This window comes from Danio aesculapii, chromosome 24 (assembly GCF_903798145.1).
Source record: "Danio aesculapii chromosome 24, fDanAes4.1, whole genome shotgun sequence".
Taxonomy (NCBI): domain Eukaryota; kingdom Metazoa; phylum Chordata; class Actinopteri; order Cypriniformes; family Danionidae; genus Danio; species Danio aesculapii.
In genome coordinates, this window is record NC_079458.1 from 29389680 (window position 1) to 29403888 (window position 14209).

The 14209-nt window shown below is 38.0% G+C and overlaps 1 long non-coding RNA gene across 1 annotated transcript; it reads left to right on the top strand.

The window, feature by feature from the left end:
* Positions 1-1296: 1296 nt before the first annotated feature.
* Positions 1297-3887, top strand: LOC130218548 (uncharacterized). Its single transcript, XR_008835956.1, has 2 exons — positions 1297-1784; positions 2720-3887. It is a non-coding gene; the product is annotated as an uncharacterized LOC130218548 (long non-coding RNA).
* The last annotated feature ends 10322 nt before the right edge of the window (positions 3888-14209 follow it).

Sequence of the window (14209 nt, forward strand, 5' to 3'; positions counted from 1 at the left end):
ATTAAGTTACAAAAGGAGGACCAGGAGCTAAGTCAGGTGTTGCAATTACTAACGACTTTGGAAGATCGTGGGCAACTTAGAAACCATGCAGAGGTGCAAAAATTTGCAGTAGTGTGGGATCAGCTTCAGGTACAGGACCATTATTGGTTCGTATTCCTCCACAAAACTCAGATGAAGCTGGTAAAGTGCAGGTGGTGCTTCCAAAGTGTTTGGTACCAAAAGTTCTTACAATGTTGCATAATACAGCTACTCTGGGGTCATTTAGGAGTACAAAAACTGCAAGGAAAAGTTAAAATCGTTTTTACTGGCCAGGTTGGTTTGCAGATGTAAGAAGATGTGTGTAGTGGGTGTTTAGAGTGTGCCTCACGAAAGCTTCCATCTCGTAGTCCTCGAGCGCCACTGTGTCCTTCATTTGCTTCTCGTCTTTATGAACGTATTGCTTTGGATATATTGGGACCACTCCCCGAAACGAGGGAAAAATCGGTATATTTTGGTGGTAGGCGATTACTTTTCAAAATGGACTGAAGCATTTCCTCTACCAAATCAAGAAGCACAGTCTATAGCTAAAGTCTTAGTTGAGGAGTGGGTGTCGTTATGGTGTCCCTCGAAGTCTTCATTCTGACCAGGGGCGAAATTTTGAGTCTTTTCTGTTCAGGAAGTTTGTAGGTTATTGGAGATCAATAAAACCCATACGACCCCTTACCATCCTCAGTCAGATGACTTATTAAGTTTAATAGGACTTTGCTATCCATGTTATCACTTTTTGTGGATAATAATCAACAAAATTGGGATTTGTTGCTGCCGTGTCATGATGGCTTATCGTAGCAGTGTTCATGCAACCACTGCATTTACACCTTCTAAAGTGGTGTTTGGGAGGGAAATGGTACTGCCTGTTGACATTATGTTAAACATGAATTTTGAAGAGGCGTTTGATTCTCCTAATGAGTTTGTACAACGAATGGCAGAGACTTGTCTACAGTTGTAGAAGCAGTACAGCAACATCAGTTACAGGCTTCTTCTCAGCAGAAAAAGCTGTTTGATTTCAGGGCTCAAGTACAATATTATTCAGTGGGGGAGCTTGTTGGGTCAGGAACAGGGCTAGAAAAAGGGTGTGTGTGTAACCCTGTTGTATTAAAATCATTTGTGTGTACGTAGATACCAATACAAAGTGATGTGTATGTTTCTTTAAGAAATACGAGGTTATTCAGCAAGCTTGGTTTAGATGCCACAGGTCTAGTATAACAAATGTTACATGGGGAGATGCTGTTATCTCATTGGGTGACTTAGAGAGTGTGTTTTTGCTCCTCCAATCAGGAGTGAAGAGGGGCGGGAGAAAAAAAGAAGAACCGGGAGAGAGAGGGGAAAAAAAAGACGCGCGCAGTGCGTGAGAGAAACCGGGAAGTTTGTAGATTTTAGACCATAAAGTCTTTTATATTCCCTTTAAGTTTATATTCAGTGTGTTTAGCAGCGCGCACATGTTGCTATAAAGACTGGAAGAAGATCTGACTCGTGGAGTGAGTGAGAGACATTTGGAGTTGTATTTTGCGTAAGGAAAGTTCATCAAAGGACTTACTCACTATAATTCGGTTTGATACCCTTACGAACTGAACATTGTGAACTGAGTAACGAACTTGCGGGAAGCATCACTGTGAGACGAAGGACACCAGACAGCTGTGAGTGTCGTGGGCTCAACCAGTTTGCGAGCATCGCTGGACGGCGAGTTTGGCGTTGGATGGTATCAGATTACACCTGCGTGAGCCTCGTTCACTCATCGGATAATTGAGGTACCTTTATTTTGTTTGCTCGGCTGAGCGAAGGGGCCATTTGTTTGTTTTTAGGCCACAACGAACTCAAGCTTCACATCAGGCCTGCAACGGGGTGGGATTGGTGTGTGTGTGTTTGTATGAGAGTGTGAGTGTGGATCCACATAGTCATTGAAGTGACTGGTAAAAAGGGTTTCCTTTCATATTCTCTGTTTTATGACCGTATTTAATTTGTATGGTTGAAGTCAAGTTAACAGGAGTGTTATATTACATTGTTTATTCCGTGTGTTCGGTTTACAGCGGAATATTTACTATTTAATACATAGAGAGATAGCTTTAGTTAGAGATTTAGATTTCTAAGAGCATAAGGGAACAAGCAGATACGAAATACTGTTTTAGTCTACTAATAGGAGAACCGCATTTGTTTATTGACATTTTGAGTATTTCTGTATTCCTAAATTGATTTTTGTCTTTCTGTGCTGCATCTGAGCATAGAATATAATATATTTCATGTGAATAATACTTTATTATTTTTCTATTACTGATTGAAGTTGTTTTTTATTTATTTAAAATAACTTGAATACACTTTTATAGTTATCACTGTGGTTTTTGGGTCCTTATTTTGTCTTTTGTTGGTATTTAAGTGAGTTAGTGAGTGTATTACATAACTAAAATTAGGCTAAATTAAAGTGATCAGGTTAGTCCGACGACCAGTGGATATATAGAAAGTAATATTTTGAACTCAGGCCCCTTAATCAGGTTCTTTTATCTGGAGTCCCGAGGTAAAAGGAAAAAGGGTTACATGTGTTTTAAGTTACAGCGTAATTATAAGGGCCCTTTTAAAGTGAGAGAGCGACTGTCTGATGTGTTGTATCAAATTCAGCCAATAAAGGGGGGTGCGACGGTAGTGGTTCATTACAATCGTTTAAAACCATGTGTGTCTCAATTTATTTCAGAGCGGTTGGGGGAGGCTAACGGCTCTGGACAATCACCACTACAAACATTGGTTGATCAAGCCACCCTTCTTAACCCCTCCCTGGAGTTATCTGAGGGGGGACAGAATACAGAGGGACAGTGCAGCTCTGTGGGGGATGGTGACGTGGGTCAGCAACCAAATTCACCATTTCAGTTGGTGTCACAGACTGAGTCCTCGTTGGAATTGACAAGCGTACCAGTAAATGATAGTGGAGATGATGGGAGAGCGGCTGCAGTGCCGAGTGATGAGAATGCTCGCCCTGTGCGACTGAAGAAATTACCAGCATGGGCTAAAGATTATCATCTTCACTCGAGGACGAGTTCTTCTGAAGGAGGAGGGAATAGTGTGGAATGTTGAGATCGCAGGACCATGTGACTTTACTGAGTGGATTCACCTGTGGACCGCTTATGATGAGACTCTTTAAAAAAGGTGTGCGGGAAAAAGACTCGAGCTCCGAGGTGGTGAGTTGTGGGTTCCGCTGAGCTGTCTCTCGGGGGCAATATGCCCTCCGGAGATGAAGATAGTTAGCTAGACAGGGCTTCCTATGTGAGTTAGTTGAGTTAGGGGGGATAATAAATGTTTAGCTGCCCACTACCTCGGTTTCAGCCTCTCTTTTGACCCAGTCCTATGTTGGTGGGTAAACCGTGGAGTCTAGCCCCGCCTTCTCCACATTTTATGAATGAACTGACTGAGTATCCTGGCCACGCCTCCAAGCAGCGGACGGACGAATCTTACAACGGGCCTGTGTGATCGTGGACGTGCGCCCTGTCCTGCTCCGTGGGATAACGCTGGTTCCTTTCTACTTGGCTGGGTCTGAAAGGCTGTGTGAAGGGAAGTCTTTTTAAACCTTTATTTGTGTTTATTCCTGTTGTACGTGGACTGTGTTTGTGTGCGTGAAAGGCGATTAGTGCGGGAGGCGGGTGAGGGGGATACATGATTATAGGGGATGCGCCTTAATTTTGTGTGCAGTGAAGATTGAGGTGTTGGGTGCTATTTGAAACACTGTTGTAGTGATGTGGTGAACTCACTGTGTGTAAAGAAAGGGGCGTGATAATCGCGTGTAGCCTATGACGTCTGTATTTCTCGCCCTGGTACCCGCATCTAAATGGCCCTTGTTCTTAAAGTAAATAAAGTATTTCTCTTTTGTACATTACAGCGTGTGTGGTGTTTTTCTGATGGATATAAATGTCAATAAGGTTCATTACACCAGTATAGCCTATAAGAACATAGGCAAAATACACCAGTACAGCCTATAGGAACGTAGTCAAAATATATCAGTACAGCCTATAGGAATGCAGACAAAATATATCAGTACAGCCTATAGGAATGCAGTCAAAATTTATCAGTACAGTCTGTGTACTGTATCATACAGCATGTGTACTGTATCATACAGCATCTCTTCAATTCAGGCAGGGATCTCCCTTGTTGGATCGTTATATGCATCTTGAAAAAGAGAGAGCCTAATAGTTAGTGTATTTGGTAATTAAATAGCTGCATACTACACTGAATAAAGTGTTGCATGCAAAACTGTTGCAAACAATTTATTTTTGTTGAATTTAAACAAACAAATTAAATTGAGCAATGTTCAACTTAATTTGTTTGTTTAAATTCAGCCCAAATAAATTGTTTAAAACCACTTAACGTAAAAAAAATTGAGTAAATCCAAGGGATCATCTTTGAATAATTTTTTTCAGTGTATGAATAATTTCTTAAGAATTAACAAATAGTTCATCACTTGCTAAGCATTACATCTACATTAACAGACATTAGTAAGAAGTTTAAATACAGCTACAGATGCTGTATTCTTTATTTATAATGCGATTCTTTTTTCAATAATGAAGTATTGCATTATTTACATAACAGTTATTTAAGAGTAATTGGTGCTTAAGTGATTAATGAACATGTACACATCTTATTTTTCAGGCATAGAGTAATAGTTACTCTGTAAATTAATAAATCTGGTATTAGCTCAACTTTCTAGTTTTGTGACCTAATCTAAAGTGTGGAATATTTATGATTAGTAGATCTCTTATAAATGACAAGGCTCAGTATCAAATGAAAAATAAATCTTTGCTATTTTTAAGTAATAATAAAATTACTCTACATTTTAAAAATTAAATTTGATAAAACATCAAAATATCACTATTTCGCAATATGATAAAACATTTTTAATGTTATGCTGTGGTTTAAACTGTACAGTGATTTTATCTTTAGATTGCAAAGATTTGTTTTTTATTTGATTTTGGAAAGTTTTATTTTTTATTGTTTTGTTTTAATCACTGTCATTCATTTGCTTAAATAATACTTAATTTTGTAATGAAACAAAAATAATGAAATGAAACAAATAATTAACAAATACAAAAAAACAAGCAAGCACATCATAGAGGTGCTATTAATTCAAGAATACAGCTAGCATTTGTAACTGTATTTATAAACTGCTTAACTATGTCTATTAATGTAGATTTAATGCTAAACAAATAATAAAGTAATAAGTTAATGTTTGTTAATGCTTAATAATTTATAGTATGCAGTTTTTATAAAGTGTTACCCAACAGTTTGAGATAACCTCAATGAAAATATTCCTATAGTTTGTTTTCAATTATATTGGCCATCACTTCATATTGGCCAGGTAGATCGACATTAACATGCCTACACAATAAACATAGATATTAACATGTGTAGACATAATACATGATAATAAGACTCTATATGGTCAAGGCCTGATTTATATTTGGCTAATGTGATAAAACAATGAGTAGAAGACGTTTTCACACTTTTACAGAAAAATATAGGTAAATCTGAAACATCACACATCAACGTACTTTTTAAAATTATTAGCCGTTAAGTCAACATGCCATTAAATCAACAGTTTCATTAAACCATGGCCATGAATTGAGAACGTCGTAATATTTATTACAATTAGAAAATGTATTGCCAATTCGTGGGAATAATTGATTCATAGTTAGCAGCTCTCATTTTAGCAGTGTAAACTTCTCCACACTTATTATTATTAGATTTTCTTCTTCTGGAAAAAAATTGTCGCATATCGTATCATAACTTTCCACAATTTTTGTCCGAGACCCTTGAAACTGGGGTAAATCGTGCGGGCTAATCGGGCATTTTTGCATAAACTTTGCACAGTATAAAACAGTAACAGTACTAAATAAACACCTACTTTTACAGTTTAAAATAAAACCTAATAGAAAATCGGTACTCACATTATTCTTGCAGACAGACTTTACTTTGGGAGAAACGCTTGATACTTTATTACCTGCGACTCGTTTGTGTTCTGACCACATGTGCTTGGCTGTACACTATATCAATAAAGCGTTTAGACTTTTAAAAACACTGCTGTAACACATTGAGCCACTAAACATTGTTCTTATGACGTTTTTCAACAGGAGGAAAACGCGAATTACTTCCAAACACTTCAGATATAGTGTGTGTTGGTAATGCAAGACTATTGATGAAATCCAGCATAACACTTTATGTTAACGCTTCAGATGACTGTTCTAGAGCCTACAGCTAATCAATCTGTCACATTCTGGAGTGCTTTACGGGTCTAAAGAAAAATATTAATGATAAATGATCTTAAATAAAACAAATACATTTATAGAGATGCTGTATAAGTATTTAACTTTTCTCACATGGCAAACGGAGGCCACGTGAATGGTTTGTGCGCACAATTAAATGCACACAGCATCCCATATCATCTGATAATTGTAAGAAATAATACGATGAATATGCCGAGATCGGTGGCTAATCTGCCGGATTCAGCTCAGGTGAAGTGACGGCGACCAGCGAGACCTAGCTGTCACTCAAGTGGCCACGCCCTTAATTATGCAAACTTAATATAACCTTATATAAAGGAAATGGATGAGTTATAAAAAAATTCACCCCCCTCACAGTTATCATGGAGGGTAATAATAACTATATGAACCAAAATTGTTCTTTGTACCAGGCTGTAAACACCTTTTTTTCTGCTGTAAAGTTGGCCATTCTAACAGTGGGCTCAATTGAAATTTGCTCTATTATGGAGCCAGGACTAGCGGAATTTTGATGAATTGCAGTTTCAGTTACTTCCGTATTGGCTTCCCGAGGGAGAGCAGGAGGTTGCCGCTTGGTGTAAGCTCACTCTCTCTCTCTGGTATCTAGTTGTATAATATATTGGTGGCTGCACCATTATTTATTTAACCATAAAACCATTTTAACCATAAGGATAGTTAAAGATGTGATGCTCTATATTAGTTTTTTCACCTAAAAACAAGCATTAAATATTTATTTCTGTGTGAACTTGATGAAAATAATGAATTCTAAAAGTCTGTTTAAAGCTGAAAATTAAAGACATTTTAAGGAGTGAGCATCTAGATTTACATTTAAATCTTAACAAATCAACTTTGTGCATATGGATTTAAGATTGTGAAGTAATTGATTGTTAAAATGTTGTAAAATACTTTTGAAATCTTAGTTACAACTTACATTTGCTGATTTACTCACCCCCTGCCAAAAGTAAATTTTCGACTTCGAAAGGTTTTTGTTGAAAACTGTAATAGTTTAATGAACACACTTGACTTTACAGAGCAACAGGATCACCTTTATTCTAGCTGAAAACATGTGAAGAACTCGCAAAGCATCACGGGTCGCATTAACCCTTACCTCTCAATGTCATCACATAGTTCTTAAAGCTATACATACATTACATCTCCCCCACTTTTTTTTTATTTATTTATTTTTTACTAGATAACATAAACTCAATTAAGAACATTGTAGCTATACTCTACTGAACATTCTCTTCTTTCTTCCACTTTTTTTTTTCACAAATCTAATCTGTCAACTGGTTTGCTTATCCTGCCAGATCTAGTCATCATCAGTCCAGATTGTCTCTTTGGGGACTGAGACAAAGTTGTTGTTGTGTCCAACGTAGATTCAGGCTGCTGTTCATATGTTAGATCCTTTTGAACTAGAGTTTGAGTTTGTCCAGCTGACGGAGGGATGAGTTGCAAGTGGCGACGGTTACGCCTCAGAGTTGCCCCCTGATCTGTTTCAATAGTGAACGATCGAGGAGTTTTACTCTGGCCTGTGACCACAGCAGGTGTTTCCCAGGACTTTTGATGATCTAACTTAGTGAGCACAGCATCACCAGATCTCAGCGCTGGTAGTGTTTTAGCTCCATGGTGACGATTAAAGTAGAAAGATTGCTTTTGCGTTTCCTTGAAATCTTTTCTTTTTGCATCCTCTAAATTTGGCCACTGAGGCTGAAGATTTGTCTCCAGCATTGGGAGTGTTGTTTTAATTTTTCTGCCCATAAGAAGTTCAGCTGGGCTTACACCTGTGGAGATGCAGGGTGTCGCCCTGTAGCTCATCAGAGCCAGAAGAGGATCTTTCTGTTGTAGAATTTACTTTGCAATCTGGACTCCTCTCTCTGCATGTCCGTTTCCTTGAGGGTGGTGTGGACTAGACATTATGTGTACAAAATCAAATACTTTTGCAAATTCATGAAACTCTGCACTCACAAATTGACGACCATTATCTGAAACTACTTCGTCGGGGCATCCAAACCTGGCAAATAGTGCTTTGAGTTTAGCACTACTTCAGAACTGGTGATTGTTGTCATGTGGAGGATCTCAAGAAATCGAGAAAAATAATCTGACACAATAAGATAAGTGTGCTTGTTATGCTCACATAGATCAATAGCTAGCCTTTTCCACGGCCTATCTGGAAGAGGGGTTGAGATGAGAGGTTCCTTTTTCTGAGTATGTTTCATCTCGATACATATCCGACAGGACTGAACCTTTTGTTTGATCTCAGTTGAAATGCCTGGCCACCACACAGATGTACTGGCACGCTCTCTACACTTTGTCAAACCTTGATGCCCATCATGTATTCTATCCAGATATCTGCTCTCATGACGTCTGGAATCAACATATGAGTTCCTTTTGTCAGTATTCCGTTGTGTTCAGACAGCTCATTCCTGAAAGGGAAAAACTGTTGAACAGCCACTGGAATGTTGTCTACATAACTTGGCCATCCTGACTGGATATATTTCAATACAATTTGCAAGTTATTGTCAGCACACTGTAGCAGCCCTAATAGCTTCAAGTTTTGTAGGGGTTGCAGGCAGGCCTTCAGCACAGCTGCAATGTAACAATCCACATCTGAGTGTGTGTTAGCTCTTTTCCATTGCAATGCAATCGGGCTCCGTGATAGGGTATCAGCCACCAACAAGTCTTTCTGGAGCATACTCAGCAGTCAGTTTGAATCTCATTAGCCTCATAAGTAGTCTTTGACATCGCAGAGGAACATTGTCCAAGTCTTTCTTATTCATTAGAGGTACTAATGGTTTGTGGTCTGTCACTAATTTGAAGTTTTCAAGGCCAATCAGATATTTTTCAAATTTTTCACAAGTCCAGACGCTCGCCAGACATTCTTTTTCAATTTGGGCGTATCTGGTCTCAGCCCCAGACAAACTACGTGAACAATAGGCCACTGGCTTCCAGTCTTCACCATGCAGCTGCAGTAACACACCCCCTATGCCATAACTGCTAGCATCAGCTGAAACAGCGGTGGGTAAAGACACGTTGTAGAATGTCAAAACTGGAGAAGTGGAAAGAACGTCTTTTATGCGCTGAAATGCGGCTTCCTGAGGATAAGCCCAAGTCCATGCTGATGTTGACCTCAAAAGTTCGTATAGTGGTTTGCCCTCTGTTGACAAATTTGGAATGTACTTGCCAAGATAATTAAACATTCCAAGTAGCCATTTTAGCTCCTGAACATTCCGTGGAGCTGAGAGCTCACGGATTGCTCTAACCTTTTCAGGATCGGGCCTCACACCTGATTAGTCAATCAAATGACCAAGGAAGTGGAGTTGTTGTTGTCCCAGCAGACACTTTTCACGGTTTAACTTTAACCCTGCAGACTCAATTCTCTCCAATACCTTGGTAAGCCGTTGGTCATGTTGTTCCATAGTGTCTCCATACACCAGTATGTCATCCATATAAACAGATACACCTTCAAGGCCCCAGAAAGTTTTTGCCATTTTACGCTGAAATATTTCTGGTGCACTTGTGATGCCAAAAGGAAGACGTTTAAAGGAGTACCTTCCGAACGGTGTTATGAATGTGGTCAATCTGCTGCTTTCCGGTGTAAAGGTATCTGCCAAAAACCAGAGGCAGCATCCAAAGACGAGAAGACTGTAGCACCACTTAGCTTTGCAATTATCTCTTCTGCGGTTGGAAGAACATATCTTTCTCTTTTTACAGCCTCATTCAACTTTTTTAAATCCACACAAATTCGTACCTTTCCATTCGGTTTTGGTACTGGCACCATGGGTGCACACCAGTCTGTAGGGTCTGTCACTGGCTCTATGACTCCATTTCCTTCCATGCGCTGCAACTCTTCTTTTACTTTTTGTATAAGAGGCAATGGAACTCTGCGTGCTGTGTGTACTGCATATGGTTGAGCATTTTTCTTAAGCTGGATCTTAACAGGTTCTGTTTTAAGGGTTCCATGCTCTCCGAATGCATTGTGTATTTCCTCAATGCCTTTCACTAGCTCCATTGAGGATGCAGTCGATCGGCTTAGCAGATTGTTCACATTTTGTCCATGGATGACATATACAGGGAATGTATACACATTTTCTTTATATGTAGTACTGACTTGAAATTTCCCCATGCACTCTAGTTGACCTCCAGGACTGCACAATGTAACATTTGACTGCTCCAGAATTCTTCTGGGATCAAGCATGTTAAATGTTTCTTCACACATGATGTTTGCATCTGCACCAGTATCAATTTTAAATTTAACTGGTGTCTTTCCTATGGAAATTTGCACTGACCATTGCTCATCATTTCTTTGTGAATTTGTAACAGCACCCAGGAAATATTGTGTTTGTGCAACAGTCTCTGTCACTTCTCTGACTGATTTGCTGTGACACATCCTTTCCCAGTGACCCACTTTTTTACATTTATTGCATGTCGATCTTATTGCTGGGCAATTTTCTTTTTGTTTGTGTTTGATTTTTCCACATCGTCCACATTTTGATTCTCCATGCTCTTTGCCTTTTCTTTTAGGTGTCCATTTACTTTCTGTTCTGTCTGCTGCTGTTTTCCTCTGCGCCACCTCTTGAACTGCTGCGCACGCCTCCCCCTGCTGGTAAACTTGAAGCGCAACCTCTTCAGACTGGCGCACACTTTGTATAGTTTGAGCTAACGTGAGATCTGACATTAACTGTAATCTGCGTGACAGTTCTCTATCAAGTATGCCCACAACTATCCGATCTCGGATGTGTTCTTCTCTATGTTCCCCAAACGCACAGTGTTCTGATAAATCATAGAGAGTTCTAATAAAGGTTTCAGCCTTTTCCCCGGGACGCTGTATTCTTTGGTAAAAGCAGGCTCGCTCGTGAATCACGTTTCTCTTGGGAAAGAAATAATCATCGTATTTTCCTAACACAACGTCAAATTTCTTCTTGTCATCTTCCTCATTAAAGATGAATGATTTAAATATGTGTTCAGCTTCATTTCCCATGGCGTAGATTAACGAACTAACCTGGACTTCTCCATCTTCTTTATTCAGTTTGGTCATTTTCCATAAGCATGTAGCATTATAGTACATTTGTTTTTACTTATTCTTTCTATGTGTTATTTTTTTGCAGTATATACATTTCTAACTTTGTCATTGCCAGCCAACCTGCATATGAGATGATGGAAACTGACCCAGACTGAGCACCATCTCTACATCTGGGCCACACAGATACTACACAGACAGACACTGCACACTCTGCAATACAAACTAAGAGAAGGAAATAAAACCAACACTGCAGTCAGCTGAAGATGTGGACGAACAACATACAGAGGAGGAGACACGTGAGGTTGAAGATGGTGAGAGACACTGATGAGGAGACGCACAACACTAAGGAAGTAGCCGAGACAAACTGAGTGTAAATTGTGTATGGACAGATGTGTAGAAGTAAACCGCCTGTTGGAGGAGATCTGACAGCTGCTGTGTGAACTTGAAGAATACAGGATGTCTGGTGGATTTTGTGACAAGAATGATGCTCAAGTGCCAAACAGTAAAAAACACAGTCATAATAACAAGCACTGACCCTCAACATGATACTGCCTTGTGAAGGTGAAGATGTCACATTACAGCATAGGATTGTAACTGTCTGTTGTGCTCAACAAACCAATGTCCAACTGTAGTGTAGAAGAGCTGTAGTTGTCAATAAGAGTTAAAAGCTCAGCTTTTTGTAGCTTTGTTTCTTTCACTGTGTGTAATGAGTGTGTTTTGCTGATGTTTCATCCTGTCTCATGTAAACAATATGATGCATTCCTCCAGAAATGAATTTTTCCTCAATGCCTGAATAAAAATATCATGTGTATGAATGTAAATAAATGGAGGATGACTTAAAATTTGTTGTTAACTCATTTATTGTTCTTCACAATAACAAAACTGGTACATCAAAACATAAGGTAAGCAGTTATTACTTAAACTGAATAACCCTTTAAAGAACTGAGACGAGTGCTTTTGCTCAAAGTTAAACATTAGATCAATCAGTAGTTTGAGCTGAATAGATATTTCACCCACTAATTTAAAGTGACTTACTATTTATATGCCATCAATTGGTTCTAAACCTCTATGAGGTTATTTTTTCTCTTTACACTAATAAAGATATGACGAAGGCTGAAAATCTGTAACCACTGACTCCATAGTAGGAAAACCAACAATACAATGGAAGTCAATGGTTACAGGTTTTCAGCTTTCATCATAATATCTGTATTTGAGTTCAACATATCTTAATATTTGTGTGTATTCATTTTATTTAATGTTTATTTGTTGTTGTTCTCTGTGCACTCAGTGTATTTGACTAAATAAAATCATAATAGTATTTGCATGTTTTGTTCTGTTGCTTTCATTACATTTATTGTTCATATTTGTAAAATACTTTGGATACAAACATCTTTCCAATTGTTTGTAATGTAAATATTAGATGTTACTAATGAAATAAAACGAAAAACTGCAATAAATAATTAAAAATACTTACTGTGGTTTAATGGTGTTTAAACTAAAACAACGTATATTAAGACATTGATGATATACAGTATGACATGTCAGCAATGGGAAAGCGGCGGAGCACTCCCTTGGTTTGCAATTAATTTAAACGGATCTATATCCTGAATATAAGACAGTTTATCAAAATGACGATCACTGGCATCTTTGTTTAGTTTATTGCGGTCCCGTGTACTCTCGATTTACTTGTACTTCTCCAGCTTGACCTTTATTTGGCATGGATCTCTCTTGCGTTATTATGTCTCTCAAGTTCTCTCGGGAAGCGATACCACCAAAATGGCGCAGGTGTGACGTCACACACAACAAACGCACGTGACTGACACACACCGATAGTAAAAGCCGAGGCTGAATCCAGCTTCTTATTCGCAGCTTCTTATTGACGCTATGCGGTCCACCTTAAAAACTGCGACGCTTCCGTTTTTCAGCTTCTTATTCACGCTCAACTTAGGGACCGTGTTTATTTGTGTTCCTTTTTGAAAAACGAAAAAGGCTAAATGAAACTGATATAAGACAGAAAACGGGCTGCAAGCATGAAATCTAAGTACATCATTGATTATTATTGACAGTGCCATCGTTTGAGTACAATATATTTCTGTTTTTTTTTTCAGAAATATTGTCCTTTATGAAGACTTCACCTGACCCACCTATGTATAGACAGTGCCTGCCTCTGCAAGGATTTTAGATACAAAATAATTCTTTTAAATTATTCAAGTTGTAAAAGTTACTGCATGTTTTATAGTGTACTGCTTGTTTTTTAGTATTCTATACTACAATACTACAATTTGTATTAGACACCCACGCCTGTAAATACAATTCTAGTTTTGTTAAACCTATTGTTTCAAAGAACAGACAATGCACTTTTATACACATTTTTATATACCTTATACAAATGAATGTGAATTGAACTAAATGAGCTATTGCATAATTAATTACTGTACCGTGTTGTCTTTAATATTACACAACAGGCTAATAGTATATATATCATGCATCTGCATATGTATAAATATGTATAATTCTATACCACTGAAAAGACAGACCTTAAAAAAAACTGTAAAAATACAGACATTTCAATAAATGCCCAGTTGGAGGTGCTATATGCCAAGATTTTTGCATATTCATTTATTGTTTTACTTGTAACCTATATGTATTTGTGTGCCTACTAAATAGTATATATGTGTGTACTATAAACTGTGTGTGTGTGTGTGTGTGTGTGTGTGTGTGTGTGTGTGTGTGTGTGTATATTTAACATTAAAAATGTTTAACACTAAAGACAGTAATATTATGTTTGTGTTATAAATTTATACAAAATAAATATGCTAATCCATAATGATTTAATAATAATGATTTAATAATAATTGTTATTATTATTAGTAGTAGTAGTAGTAGTAGTAGTAGTAGTAGT